This window comes from Somniosus microcephalus, unplaced genomic scaffold, assembly GCF_052327205.1.
Source record: "Somniosus microcephalus isolate GS21.2 unplaced genomic scaffold, FLI_Smic_1.0 unresolved_chr7, whole genome shotgun sequence".
Lineage (NCBI taxonomy): Eukaryota > Metazoa > Chordata > Chondrichthyes > Squaliformes > Somniosidae > Somniosus > Somniosus microcephalus.
The window spans coordinates 13,425,036-13,437,535 of NW_028225185.1; the positions used below are offsets into that span (position 1 = coordinate 13,425,036).

Sequence of the window (12,500 nt, forward strand, 5' to 3'; positions counted from 1 at the left end):
CGCACTGTCGGAGAGGCAGTACTGAGGGAGCGCCGCACTGTCGGAGGGGCAGTACTGAGGGAGCGCCGCACTGTCGGAGGGGCGGTACTGAGGGAGCGCCGCACTGTCGGAGGGGCAGTACTGAGGGAGTGCCGCACTGTTGGAGAGGCGGCATTGAGGGAGCGCCACACTGTCGGAGGGGCGGTACTGAGGGAGCGCCGCACTGTCGGAGGGGCAGTACTGAGGGAGCGCCGCACTGTCGGAGGGGCAGTACTGAGGGAGCGCCGCACAGTCGGAGGGGCAGTACTGAGGGAGCACCGCACTGTCGGAGAGGCAGTACTGAGGGAGCGCCGCACTGTCGGAGGGGCAGTACTGAGGGAGCGCCGCACTGTCGGAGGGGCAGTACTGAGGGAGCGCCGCACTGTCGGAGGGGCGGTACTGAGGGAGCGCCGCACTGTCGGAGGGGCGGTACTGAGGGAGCGCCGCACTGTCGGAGGGGCGGTACTGAGGGAGCGCCGCACTGTCGGAGGGGCGGTACTGAGGGAGCGCCGCACTGTCGGAGGGGCGGTACTGAGGGAGCGCTTCACTGTCGGAGGGGCGGTACTGAGGGAGCGCCGCACTGTCGGAGTGGCGGTACTGAGGGAGGACCGCACTGTCGGAGGGGCGGTACTGAGGGAGCACCGCACTGTTGGAGGGGCAGTACTGAGGGAGAGCCGCACTGTCGGAGGGGCAGTACTGAGGGAGTGGCGCAGTGTCGGAGAGGCAGTACTGAGGGAGTGCCGCACTGTCAGAGGGGCGGTACTGAGGGAGCGCTGCACTGTCGGAGGGGCGGCACTGTGGGAGCGACACACTGTCGGAGCGGGGGCACTGAGGGAGCGCCGCACTGTCGGAGGGGCAGTACTGAGGGAGCGCCGCACTGTCACAGGGGCAGTACTGAGGGAGCGCCACGCTGTCGGAGGGGCGGTACTGAGGGAGCACCGCACTGTCGGAGAGGCAGTACTGAGGGAGCGCCGCACTGTCGGAGAGGCGGCATTGAGGGAGCGCCACACTGTCGGAGGGGCGGTACTGAGGGAGCGCCGCACTGTCGGAGGGGCAGTACTGAGGGAGCGCCGCACTGTCGGAGGGGCAGTACTGAGGGAGCGCCGCACTGTCGGAGAGGCAGTACTGAGGGAGCGCCGCACTGTCGGAGGGGCAGTACTGAGGGAGCGCCGCACTGTCGGAGGGGCGGTACTGAGGGAGCGCCGCACTGTCGGAGGGGCAGTACTGAGGGAGTGCCGCACTGTTGGAGAGGCGGCATTGAGGGAGCGCCACACTGTCGGAGGGGCGGTACTGAGGGAGCGCCGCACTGTCGGAGGGGCAGTACTGAGGGAGCGCCGCACTGTCGGAGGGGCAGTACTGAGGGAGCGCCGCACTGTCGGAGGGGCAGTACTGAGGGAGCACCGCACTGTCGGAGAGGCAGTACTGAGGGAGCGCCGCACTGTCGGAGGGGCGGTACTGAGGGAGCGCCGCACTGTCGGAGGGGCAGTACTGAGGGAGCGCCGCACTGTCGGAGGGGCGGTACTGAGGGAGCGCCGCACTGTCGGAGGGGCGGTACTGAGGGAGCGCCGCACTGTCGGAGGGGCGGTACTGAGGGAGCGCCGCACTGTCGGAGGGGCGGTACTGAGGGAGCGCCGCACTGTCGGAGGGGCGGTACTGAGGGAGCGCTTCACTGTCGGAGGGGCGGTACTGAGGGAGCGCCGCACTGTCGGAGGGGCGTTACTGAGGGAGGACCGCACTGTCGGAGGGGCGGTACTGAGGGAGCACCGCACTGTTGGAGGGGCAGTACTGAGGGAGAGCCGCACTGTCGGAGGGGCAGTACTGAGGGAGTGCCGCAGTGTCGGAGAGGCAGTACTGAGGGAGTGCCGCACTGTCAGAGGGGCGGTACTGAGGGAGCGCCGCAGTGTCGGAGGGGCGGTACTGAAGGAGCGCCGCACTGTCGGAGGGGCGGGTACTGAGGGAGCGCCGCAGTGTCGGAGGGGCGGTACTGAAGGAGCGCCGCACTGTCGGAGGGGCGGTACTGAGGGAGCGCCGCACTGTCGGAGGGGCGGTACTGAGGGAGCGCCGCACTGTCGGAGGGGCGGTACTGAGGGAGCGCCGCACTGTCGGAGGGGCGGTACTGAGGGAGCGCCGCACTGTCGGAGGGGCGGTACTGAGGGAGCGCCGCACTGTCGGAGGGGCGGTACTGAGGGAGCGCCGCACTGTCGGAGGGGCAGTACTGAGGGAGCGCCGCACTGTCGGAGGGGCAGTACTGAGGGAGCGCCGCACTGTCGGAGGGGCAGTACTGAGGGAGCGCCGCACTGTCGGAGGGGCAGTACTGAGGGAGCACCGCACTGTCGGAGAGGCAGTACTGAGGGAGCGCCGCACTGTCGGAGAGGCGGCATTGAGGGAGCGCCACACTGTCGGAGGGGCGGTACTGAGGGAGCGCCGCACTGTCGGAGGGGCAGTACTGAGGGAGCGCCGCACTGTCGGAGGGGCAGTACTGAGGGAGCGCCGCACTGTCGGAGAGGCAGTACTGAGGGAGCGCCGCACTGTCGGAGGGGCAGTACTGAGGGAGCGCCGCACTGTCGGAGGGGCGGTACTGAGGGAGCGCCGCACTGTCGGAGGGGCAGTACTGAGGGAGTGCCGCACTGTTGGAGAGGCGGCATTGAGGGAGCGCCACACTGTCGGAGGGGCGGTACTGAGGGAGCGCCGCACTGTCGGAGGGGCGGTACTGAGGGAGCGCCGCACTGTCGGAGGGGCAGTACTGAGGGAGTGCCGCACTGTCGGAGGGGCAGTACTGAGGGAGCACCGCACTGTCGGAGAGGCAGTACTGAGGGAGCGCCGCACTGTCGGAGGGGCAGTACTGAGGGAGCGCCGCACTGTCGGAGGGGCAGTACTGAGGGAGCGCCGCACTGTCGGAGGGGCGGTACTGAGGGAGCGCCGCACTGTCGGAGGGGCGGTACTGAGGGAGCGCCGCACTGTCGGAGGGGCGGTACTGAGGGAGCGCCGCACTGTCGGAGGGGCGGTACTGAGGGAGCGCCGCACTGTCGGAGGGGCGGTACTGAGGGAGCGCTTCACTGTCGGAGGGGCGGTACTGAGGGAGCGCCGCACTGTCGGAGGGGCGGTACTGAGGGAGCACCGCACTGTTGGAGGGGCAGTACTGAGGGAGAGCCGCACTGTCGGAGGGGCAGTACTGAGGGAGTGCCGCAGTGTCGGAGAGGCAGTACTGAGGGAGTGCCGCACTGTCAGAGGGGCGGTACTGAGGGAGCGCTGCACTGTCGGAGGGGCGGCACTGTGGGAGCGACACACTGTCGGAGCGGGGGCACTGAGGGAGCGCCGCACTGTCGGAGGGGCAGTACTGAGGGAGCGCCGCACTGTCACAGGGGCAGTACTGAGGGAGCGCCACACTGTCGGAGGGGCGGTACTGAGGGAGCGCCGCACTGTCGGAGGGGCAGTACTGAGGGAGTGCCGCACTGTTGGAGAGGCGGCATTGAGGGAGCGCCACACTGTCGGAGGGGCGGAGGGGCGGTACTGAGGGAGCGCCGCACTGTCGGAGAGGCGGCATTGAGGGAGCGCCACACTGTCGGAGGGGCGGTACTGAGGGAGCGCCGCACTGTCGGAGGGGCGGTACTGAGGGAGGACCGCACTGTCGGAGGGGCGGTGCTGAGGGAGAGCCGCACTGTCCGAGGGGCGGTACTGAGGGAGCGCCGCACTGTCGGAGGGGCAGTACTGAGGGAGCGCCGCACTGTCGGAGGGACGGTACTGAGGGAGCGCCGCACTGTCGGAGGGGCGGTACTGAGGGAGGGCCGCACTGTCGGAGGGGCAGTACTGAGGGAGTGCCGCAGTGTCGGAGGGGCAGTACTGAGGGAGTGCCGCACTGTCAGAGCGGCGGTACTGCGGGAGCGCTGCACTGTCGGAGCGGGGGCACTGAGGGAGCGCCGCACTGTCGGAGGGGCAGTACTGAGGGAGCGCCGCACTGTCAGAGGGGCGGTACTGAGGGAGCGCCGCACTGTCGGAGGGGCAGTACTGAGGGAGTGCCGCACTGTCGGAGAGGCGGCATTGAGGGAGCGCCACACTGTCGGAGGGGCGGTACTGAGGGAGCGCCGCACTGTCGGAGGGGCGGTACTGAGGGAGCGCTACACTGTCGGAGGGGCGGTACTGAGGGAGCGCCGCACTGTTGGAGGTGCAGTACTGAGGGAGCGCCGCACTGTCGGAGAGGCGGCATTGAGGGAGCGCCACACTGTCGGAGGGGCGGTACTGAGGTAGCGCCACACTGTCGGAGGGGCGGTACTGAGGGAGCACCGCACTGTCGGAGGGGCGGTACTGAGGGAGGACCGCACTGTCGGAGGGGCGGTACTGAGGGAGCACCGCACTGTTGGAGGGGCAGTACTGAGGGAGTGCCGCAGTGTCGGAGAGGCAGTACTGAGGGAGTGCCGCACTGTCAGAGGGGCGGTACTGAGGGAGCGCCGCAGTGTCGGAGGGGCGGTACTGAAGGAGCGCCGCACTGTCGGAGGGGCGGTACTGAGGGAGCGCCGCAGTGTCGGAGGGGCGGTACTGAAGGAGCACCGCACTGTCGGAGGGGCGGTACTGAGGGAGGACCGCACTGTCGGAGGGGCGGTACTGAGGGAGCACCGCACTGTTGGAGGGGCAGTACTGAGGGAGAGCCGCACTGTCGGAGGGGCAGTACTGAGGGAGCGCCGCACTGTCGGAGGGGCAGTACTGAGGGAGCGCCGCAGTGTCAGAGGGGCAGTACTGAGGGAGTGCCGCACTGTCAGAGGGGCGGTACTGAGGGAGTGCCGCACTGTCGGAGGGGCGGTACTCAGGGAGTGCCGCACTGTCGGAGCGGGGGCACTGAGGGAGTGCTGCACTGTCGGAGGGGCGGTACTGAGGGAGTGCCGCACTGTCGGAGGGGCGGTACTCAGGGAGTGCCGCACTGTCGGAGGGGCGGCACTGAGGGAGTGCCGCACTGTCGGAGGGGCGGTACTGAGGGAGTGCCGCACTGTCGGAGGGGCGGTACTGAGGGAGCACCGCACTGTCGGAGGGGCGGCACTGAGGGAGCGCCGCACTGTCCGAGGGGCGGCACTGAGGGAGCGCTGCACTGTCGGAGGGGCAGTACTGAGTGAGCGCCGCACTGTCGGAGTGGCAGTACTGAGGGAGCGCCGCACTGTCGGAGGGGCAGTACTGAGTGAGCGCCGCACTGTCGGAGGGGCAGTACTGAGTGAGCGCCGCACTGTCGGAGTGGCAGTACTGAGGGAGCGCCGCACTGTCGGAGTGGCAGTACTGAGGGAGTGCTGCACTGTCGGAGGGGCGGTACTGAGGGAGTGCCGCACTGTCGGAGGGGTGGTACTGAGGGAGCGCCGCACTGTCGGAGGGGCGGTACTGAGGGAGCGCCGCACTGTCGGAGGGGCGGTACTGAGTGAGCGCCGCACTGTTGGAGGGGTGGTACTGAGGGAGCGCCGCACTGTCGGAGGGGCGGTACTGAGTGAGCGCCGCACTGTCGGAGTGGCAGTACTGAGGGAGCGCCGCACTGTCGGAGTAGCAGTACTGAGGGAGTGCTGCACTGTCGGAGGGGCGGTACTGAGTGAGCGCCGCACTGTCGGAGTGGCAGTACTGAGGGAGCGCCGCACTGTCGGAGGGGCGGTCTTTCGGATGCGACGTTAAACCCGAGGCCCCGTCTGCCCTCTCAGGTGGACGTAAAAGATCCCACGGCCACTATTGGAAGAAGAGCAGGGGGAGTTCTCCCCGGTGTCCTGGGGCCAATATTTATCCCTCAACCAACATCACTAAAAACAGATGATCTGATCATTTATCTCATTGCTGTTTGTGGGAGCTTCCTGTGCACGAATTGTCTGTCGCGTTTCCCACATTACAACAGTGACTACACTTAAAAAAAGTACTTCCTTGGGTGTGAAGCGCTTTGGGACGTCCTGAGGTTGCGAAAGGCGCTGGAGAAATGCAAGTTTTGCTTTTTATCAAATCTCCTCTTAGCCTTGACAAGTGTTGCCTGACTCGCTGAGTGTTCCCCACCATTTCCTGTTTATGTTACAGACTGCCAGCATCCGCGATCTTCTGCCTGAACAACAGCAGCTGCTGTCACAGAAACTAGGAGCAGTGCTAATGATCTAGCCGCCTTCTTAATTGCTGTTTGTACCTGCCTTTTAAACAGAGCATTCAGGGCCAATGAACAAGGATTTCACATGAACCTCACTGCCAAACCGTGAGATAATCTCCATGTGCAGCGCAGGTGCTGCCGAGCGAAAGGCCAATCCCGCCCGTCAACACTCCACCGCGTTGCATTGGCCGCCTCATCCATAAGAACATACGAAATAGGAGCAGGAGTCGGCCATTCGGCCCCTCGAGCCTGCTCCGCCATTCAATGAGATCATGGCTGATCATCGACCTCAACTCCACTTTCCTGCCCGCTCCCCATAACCTTTGACTCCCATATTGTTCAAAAATCTATCTCCACCTTAAATATATTCCATGACCCAGCCTCCACGGCTCTCTGGGGCGGAGAATTCCACAGATTCACAACCCTCAGAGAGAATAAATTCCTCCTCATCTCAGTCCTAAATGGGCGACTTCTTATTCTGAAATGATGCCCCCTCGTTCTAGATTTCCCCACGAGGGGAAACATCCTCTCTGCATCTACCTTGTCGAGCCCCCTCAGAATCTTATATGTTTCAATAAGATCCCCTCTCATTCTTCTAAACTCCAATGAGTATCGGCCCAACCCGCTCAACCTTTCCTCGTAAGACAACCTCTTCATCTCAGGAATCAACCTCGTGAACCGTCTCTGAACTGCCTCCAATGCAAGTATATCCTTCCTTAAATAAGGAGTTCAAAACTGTACGCAGTACTCCAGGTGTGGTCTCGCCAATACCCTGTACAGACTCACCCATTCTTCCTCAAGTGAAGAACAAAGGGGTGGGGCGGGGGGGGAGTGGGACAAACTGGGCAGCTTTATCAGGCACGATGGGCCGAATGGTCTCCTTCAGTGCTGTATTATTCCACGAAAGCCCCATTGAGGTTAGGCGGTGACACTGGTTTGGGATTGCCCTCTGCCTCTCCCAGAATCCTGGTTTCCGTCCATCGCACTCCAATTGAATGGCACCCTGTTCTCAGTCGGTCGGAAGGGTCTCCGTCCAGACTGTAGGCGCTGATCATCATCGAACTGGTAGACAATGCTCAGCCGAGGCCACAGGGTGACTGCTGAGGGGAAGGAGAAATGGAGACCTACTAACTCGTGTTGTAGCTGCCCTGGGAATGTTTGATGGGACAGTGTAGAAGGAGCTTTACTCTGTATCTAACCCGTGCTGTACCTGCCCTGGGAGTGTTTGATGGGACAGTGTAGAGGGAGCTTTACTCTGTATCTAACCCGTGCTGTACCTGCCCTGGGAGTGTTTGATGGGACAGTGTAGGGGGAGCTTTACTCTGTAGCTAACCCGTGCTGTACCTGCCCTGGGAGTGTTTGATGGGACAGTGTAGAGGGAGCTTTACTCTGTATCTAACCCCGTGCTGTACCTGCCCTGGGAGTGTTTGATGGGGACAGTGTAGAGGGAGCTTTACTCTGTATCTAACCTGTGCTGTACCTGCCCTGGGAGTGTTTGATGGGACTGTGTAGAGGGAGCTTTACTCTGTGTCTAACCCGTGCTGTACCTGCCCTTGGAGTGTTTGATGGGACAGTGTAGAGAGAGCTTTACTCTGTATCTAACCCGTGCTGTAACTGCCCTGGGAGTGTTTGATGGGACAGTGTAGAGGGAGCTTTACTCTGTATCTAACCCGTGCTGTACCTGCCCTGGGAGTGTTTGATGGGGACAGTGTAGAGGGAGCTTTACTCTGTATCTAACCCGTGCTGTACCTGTCCTGGGAGTGTTTGATGGGACAGTGTAGAGGGAGCTTTACTCTGTATCTAACCCGTGCTGTACCTGTCCTGGGAGTGTTTGATGGGACAGTGTAGAGGGAGCTTTACTCTGTATCTAACCCCAGCATGTCTGGGGTCTCCAGGGAATGTAGCAGCAGTTGTGAGATATTCTAGCGGCCCTGGGCTGGTTGCCAGGACGGCTAGCGTCACCTGTTATTTTGCTTCGGAGATATAATTAGGACGGATGTTCTGGTCAAATTCCTGATTCCCGGAATTGTCCCAGATGGCTTTGCTAATTAACCAACCCTCTGCCGTTGGAGGGAAAGCTGGGAGCTGGAGCGGTCCTTGGCGTCTCAATCGGGTTGCTCCCTCTTGTTGGCCCCCTCCCCCACGCCTACAGACGGGGGAGGGGACGGGGTGGGGGGAGCCGCAACACTGCTCCCAGTGACCTCTAACCTCGCCATTGGCCGCATGCGCTCGCTGCGGCGCATCTCCTGAAGGAGACCCACTCTCGCGATTCTACGACATCGTTAAGAGCCCCCAAAGCCATCCACAGACGGGGTCACAGTCTAAGGATAAGGGGTAAGCCATTTTGGACTGAGATGAGGAGGAATTTCTTCACCCAGAGAGTGGTGAACCTGTGGAATTCTCTACCACAGAAGGCAGGAGAGGCCAATTCATTAAATATATTCAAGAAGGAGTTGGATATATTTCTTAAGGCTAAAGGGATCAAGGGATATGGGGAGAAGGCAGGGACAGGGTACTGAATTTGGATGAGCAGCCATGATCTCATTGAATGGCGGAGCAGGCTCGAGGGGCCGAATGGCCGACTCCTGCTCCTATCTTCTATGTTTCAATGTTAAGGAACAGGAGGAGGCCATTCAGCCCCTCGAGCCTGTTCCGCCATTCAATGAGATCATGGCTGATCTGTGACCTAACTCCATCTACCCGCCTTTGGCCCATATCCCTTAATACCTTTGGTTAACAGAAAGCTATCAATCTCAGATTTAAAATTAACAATTGACCCCCCCCAGCACCAATTGCTGTTTGCGGGAAAGAGTTCCAAACTTCTACCACCCTTTGTGTGTAGAAGTGTTTCCTAACTTCACTCCTGAAAGGTCTGGCTCTAATTTTTAGACTCTGCCCCCTAGTCCCAGACTCCCCAACCAGCAGAAATAGTTTCTCTCTATCTGTTCCCCTTAATATCCTGAAAACTTTGATCAAATCAACAGCAACCTGTATTTATATAGCGCCTTTAACATAGTGAAACGTCCCAGGACGCTGCACAGGAGTATTTTAAGGCAAAAAATTTGACACCGAGCCACATAAGGAGATATTAGGGCAGGTGACCAAAAGCTTGGTCAAAGAGGTCGGTTTTAAGGAGCGTCTTAAAGGAGGAGAGAGAGGCGGAGAGGTTTAGGGGGGGAATTCCAGAGCTCGGGGCCCAGGCGGCTGAAGGCACGGCCGCCAATGGTGGAGCGATGGAAATCGGGGGATGCGCGAGAGGCCGGAATTGGAGGAGCGCAGAGATCTCGGAGGTTTGTGGGGCTGGAGGAGGTTACAGAGATAGGGAGGGGGGGGGCGAGGAGGCCATGGAGGGATTTGAAAACAAGGATGAGAATTTTTTAAATCGAGGTGCTGCTTAACCGGGAGCCAATGTAGGTCAGCGAGCACAGGGGGGGTGATGGGTGAACGGGACTCGGTGCGAGTTAGGAGACGGGGCAGCAGAGATTTGGATGACCTCAAGTTTACGTAGGGTAGAATGTGGGAGGCCAGCCAGGAGTGCGTTGGAATAGTCAAGTCTAGAGGTAACAAAGGCATGGATGAGGGTTTCAGCAGCAGATCAGCTGAGGCAAGGGCGGAGACGGACGATGTTACGGAGGTGGAAACAGGCGGTCTTAGTGATGCCGCGGATAATGTGGTCGGAAGCTCATTTCTGGGTCAAATGTGACACCAAGGTTGCGAACAGTGTGGTTCAGCCTCAGAGAGATGTTAGAGAGAGGGATGGAGTCGGTGGCTAGGGAACGGAGCTTGTGGCGGGGACCGGAAACAATGGCTGATCACCTCTTACCCCTCTAAATTCCCGAGAATACAACCCTGGTTTGTGTAATCTCTCTTCGTAATTTAACATTTGAAGTCCAGGTATTCTGGTAAATCCAGGCTGAAATCTGTTTTTTTCTAATGATGTTGGTTGAGGGATAAATATTGGCCAGGACACTGGTACTGAACACAATGGGAGCTGTGCATATTGATAGCGTGAGACTGTATGTGCCATTGGGCTTTGAACAGCACAGCGAGCTGTGTGTTTCATCCGTGGCAGTGGACAGCCAGGTGTGTGTGTGTGTGTGTGAGCAGCACTAAGCTCCCATTAAGCAGCCGCTCCTTCCCGGCCGCGCCTCATTGCCACATCAAGGGACGAACAGCTGCATCCGACTGCCTCCTCTCCCTCCCTCTCCCTCTCCCGCCCGCTCGCTCCCTGCTCCTGCCGACTGCAGCGCTGCCCCTGCGAGCCTGGACCTGCCCCCTGTTTGCAGCTGTCGAAGCCCTCGGAAGGAGCCGGGGTGTGGCGGGGGGTTTGCGTGAGGGGCGTGCGGAGTCAAGTCCCCGATGCACGGCTCCCCGGAATCGAGCGTGAGGCTGGGGATCCCTGCGTTAAGGCGTCAGCCGTGGCTCGCTGGCTAGCACGCAATGCTCTCTCTCTCTCTCTCCTTCTCTCTTTCTCTCTCTCTCCCTCTCTCGCCTCGGAGTCAGAAGGTCGTGGCTTCTAGCCTCCCACTCCTCCTCCAGGCACCTCTCACTGGCAGCAATGAAACGCCCGCCCGTTCTTAAAGGGACAGGCCCCTGTTGTGTCCACAGCAATGCCCCGGCATGCTCGCCACCCGATATCATAGCAAGCTGTGTATTACCAAGCGGGAGATAAAGCCCAGCCTGGTCTAGATATCAGCCGATATCCAGTAGGGGTCACCGACTGGTGATCAGGAAAGAACGACTTGCATTTCTCTCCCGCCTTTCACCACCTCAGGACGTCCCAAAGCGCTTTACAGCCAATGAAGTACTTTTTTATGAATTGTGGTCACTGTTGTAATGTAGGAAACGCGGCAGCCAATGTGGACACAGCAAGCTCCCACAAACAGCAATGTGATAATGACCGGATCATCTGTTTTTAGTGATGTTGGTTGAGGGATAAATATTGGCCCCAGGACACTGGGGAGAACTCCCCCTGCTCTTCTTCCAATAGTGGCCGTGGGATCTTTTACATCCACCCGAGAGGGCAGACGGGGCCTCGGTTTAACGTCTCATCCGAAAGACGGCCCTGCGACAGTGCGACGCTCCCTCAGTACTGCCCCTCCGACAGTGCGGTGTTCCCTCAGTACTGCCCCTCTGACAGTGCGGCGCTCCCTCAGTACTGCCCCTCCGACAGTGTGGCGCTCCCTCAGTACCGCCCCTCCGACAGTGCGGCGCTCCCTCATTGCTGCCCCTCCGACAGTGCGGCGCTCCCTCAGTACCGCCCCTCCGACAGTGCGGCGCTCCCTCAGTACCGCCCCTCCGACAGTGTGGCGCTCCCTCAGTACTGCCCCTCCGACAGTGCGGCACGCCCTCAGTACTGCCCCTCCGACAGTGCGGCGCTCCCTCAGTACCGCCCCTCCGACAGTGCAGCACTCCCTCAGTACTGCCCCTCCGACAGTGCGGCACTCCCTCAGTACCGCCCCTCCGACAGTGCAGCTCTCCCTCAGTACCGCCCCTCCGACAGTGCGGCGCTCCCTCAGTACTGCCCCTCCGACAGTGCGGCGCTCCCTCAGTACTGCCCCTCCGACAGTGCGGCACTCCCACAGTACCGCCCCTCCGACAGTGCGGCGCTCCCTCAGTACCGCCCCTCATACAGTGCGGCGCTCCCTCAGTACTGCCCCTCCGACAGTGCGGCGCTCCCTCAGTACTGCCCCTCCGACAGTGCGGCGCTCCCTCAGTACTGCCCCTCCGACAGTGCGGCGCTCCCTCAGTACCGCCCCTCCGACAGTGCGGCACTCCCTCAGTACTGGCACTGGGAGTGTCAGCCTGGATTTCTGTGCTCAAGTCTGTGGAGTGGGGACTCGAACCCACGACCTTCTGACTCAGAGGCGAGAGAGAGGGAGCGACCTTTTGAGCCACGGCTGCATCTGGGAGTCACACATAGAGAGGCCTTCAGAGCCGTGCTCGTTGGCTTTATGATAACAAGTTGTCAGGAAGTGCCCATCAACGCCAGTTCTGTCTTGATTATTTATTATTAGGATTATCATCGTTTTATCGAGCCCAGCGTATATATATTATTTAAAAAAAAGAACAGACAGATGGAGGGGCAGGAGGATAAAATTATTGTTTAACCTCTCGGGGAGCTGAGTGACAACCACAGAATATTCAGGCCTAGCTCTCTCAGCCTGTGACTTCATGCGATCTCGCCGCTCTCGCAGAGTAAATTACAGCCTTACCCCCACTCCTGACCGGCCCTAATTATGCATTTAATAATCTCTCCAGAAAAACAGAAAGAAATGAGTCACGTGCGGCCACTCCACCTGTCTGATTTCAGGCTGGACACGGTTGCTAGCAAGGGTACGACCACCTGCGACAACCAAGGCCCGGGTTTGCCCGAGGAGAATGCGGCCAT

The 12,500-nt window shown here is 60.7% G+C and overlaps 1 protein-coding gene and 1 long non-coding RNA gene across 4 annotated transcripts in view; one reads left to right on the forward strand and one right to left on the reverse strand.

The window, feature by feature from the left end:
* The window catches only part of sema6cb (semaphorin 6Cb), a 118,475-nt gene that overhangs the window by 73,666 nt on the left and 32,309 nt on the right, over window positions 1-12,500 (reverse strand). The gene's annotated exons all lie outside the window — the stretch shown is intronic.
* Window positions 8,964-12,500, forward strand: part of LOC147086554 (uncharacterized) — a 9,826-nt gene continuing 6,289 nt past the window's right edge. The window contains exon 1 of one of the 2 annotated variants that reach the window (XR_015075740.1): window positions 8,964-9,399. This is a non-coding gene — a long non-coding RNA (uncharacterized LOC147086554). Of the gene's footprint in view, window positions 9,400-9,441; window positions 9,962-12,500 lie in introns of those variants that run through there. The other variant, XR_015075739.1, reaches the window with a different exon arrangement.